General features: G+C 37.0%; 1 protein-coding gene across 1 annotated transcript in view; it reads right to left on the reverse strand.

The window, feature by feature from the left end:
• The window catches only part of LOC105824691 (ATP-binding cassette sub-family A member 10-like), a 132,571-nt gene that overhangs the window by 128,782 nt on the left and 1,490 nt on the right, over window positions 1–2,299 (reverse strand). The gene's annotated exons all lie outside the window — the stretch shown is intronic.

The raw sequence follows: 2,299 nt of genomic DNA on the forward strand, positions 1-2,299 counted from the left end.
AGTCCACCTATAGATTCTTTGGAGTCAAGAACACTCTCTAAGAATTAAGCTCATAATAATCAGCGCATAATGGATGAATTTACAATCTGCACAAGTAATCCACCCAAGACATGGTTAGTAAATCTATTACTAGGTTTGAAAACTACTGAAGTCCAATTTATGGCCTCCGTTTTTATAATTTCATGTATTATGTTCTAAAAATTTCATTAATTTTAAACCTCACTCAGGGTGAAGTCTACATTAAGATGAAAAAGATATTCATTTTTATTGTGTAGCTGTACATTTGAAACTACTCATCCTTCCAAACATAAAGTAAGGCTGTGAAACTTTTATGAGGAAAAGGCTAACTTCACTGATTTTCTCTGCAAGTATACAAATATTGTCAAGGTCAAAACATGAATACTCATGATAAAAAGCATGAATTAGGTAAATGTAGAATAAGACAATGAGAGAGGAGCTGTGGTTGGGACAAGCTGGAATGGTAGCTGGAACAGGGACAGAGTCCAGAGAACCACGAGACTCTTAAGTGCAGAAAGTGGCTGATAGCTTGCACTGTGCATGCAGGAAGACTAGTCCCTGAGGCTTCTGTACATGCTTCATGAGGTATATAAAAAAAAAAAGATAGATGAGGTAAATGACCAAATAGAGGAAACCAGGAGAGCCACATCAGGTTAGAATCAACACTGGTCAGGCAGAACAAGCAAGCAATGTGGGTAAGGGAGGCAGGCCAAAGTCAAAACTCTAGGAGCAGCCATGAAGAAATTATACAACAAGGGAAGGCATCCAAAGATGAAAATATCCATTCCAAAGCTTGGTGAGGTTGGACATGGAGTATTAGGAACAGTGGGCATAAAATAATTAGAATTCAGAGCTCAGAGCTGTCCCTGGGAATGACAATCCAGACAGCAAGAAACTAAAAGATTCAGAAAGACAGAAGACAGTTATTAGAACTGAGGTGTTAAGAGACTGGATAAACTATACAAAAGGATGAAATGGCCAGTGTTCAGACTCCAGGGAAAAGAGGGCTAACAACAGAAATTTGATGGTAGGATAAGATTACAGAAGCAAAGGATATTGTCCTGATATCTGCTTATGCAGGGTCAAAGGCCTGTATGGAGCAGGCCAGAGACCACAGCTGGCTAACAATAGGTACTTCTAATGTCAGTAGGCTGGATATGAAGAATGGAAGCCGGAGGACTCACACAATAACTATGGCTCTCAGGTGTTTTTATTTCTTTATAAGAAGTATACATCAAGTAAATGCAGCAGCCTACATAGCATAGAGATCTCTATTTTCTGAGTCCAGATACGCAGAGAAAGCTTTGAGACAAAACAATATCATTACTCTATGGTCAAGAGCCCCAAATTTATTGACTTTCAGTACATAATACCTGGTTTGATTTTAAATAGATTTTACATGTCCTGAGCTATACTTTTAAACTATTTTTAAATACCTAACAGTAATGTTTTTTTAATGCCACTGTTAAACTTGAGCTTGACTTTCAAACACCTTTGGTTTAGAGTTACTATTTATAATCTAAATTTAAAATAATTAAATCCTTAAAAATTTTTGAAACTCATAAATTATTGAATGCTAACCTGAATAGGACTTTTCAAAAGTTAAGTTTGAGAAAAGTGAAATTAACTTTATGTCATCTAAAATAGGGCCCAATATTTTTTTTTCTGTTCCAAACATACTTTCTGGAATAAAAGGTAAATGGTGTGTGTGCTGTTTAAAAAGCCCCCTAGGAAATCTATTTTATTTCTAACCCACCTACCCTTACTGGTAGCCCACAACAACCACTTCACTGTGTATGTAATGAGAATCTTTGCCTCAGTTGAGAACCTCTGGCCTATAGGCTAGGTAAATAAATTCAATTTACAAGACCAAACTTCAAATTAAACATGAGGTCACATAATACTGAAACGCTGGTCATTGAACAACACACCTTTCATAAAGGAAGCCAAGGCCATCTTCTCCATTACCCTTTGTGTTATGTTAGTGACTGGTGTATATGCCACCACTATGTCAGAATCATTAAACTGATCCACACTTCCCAGGACACAAGGAGGTTGTTCAGGAAAATGGATAGCTCTGAAGAGTCCCGAAAAGATGCACAAATACAGCCCTAGAGACAATGCTACCATCCATTCCTACACCACACAAAAGAAAAGTGAGTCAAGTTATAATGGGGTCCAGAACAGTGAGAAACATCCAAATACATTTTAAGACAGAATATATTGCCACTGAGCATGGCTTAATTTTAGTCTCTAATTTTCTTCCTTCCCAATTAACATC

The sequence above is a fragment of the Propithecus coquereli genome, unplaced genomic scaffold (genome assembly GCF_000956105.1).
Source record: "Propithecus coquereli isolate 6110/MARCELLA unplaced genomic scaffold, Pcoq_1.0 Scaffold76, whole genome shotgun sequence".
NCBI lineage: Eukaryota > Metazoa > Chordata > Mammalia > Primates > Indriidae > Propithecus > Propithecus coquereli.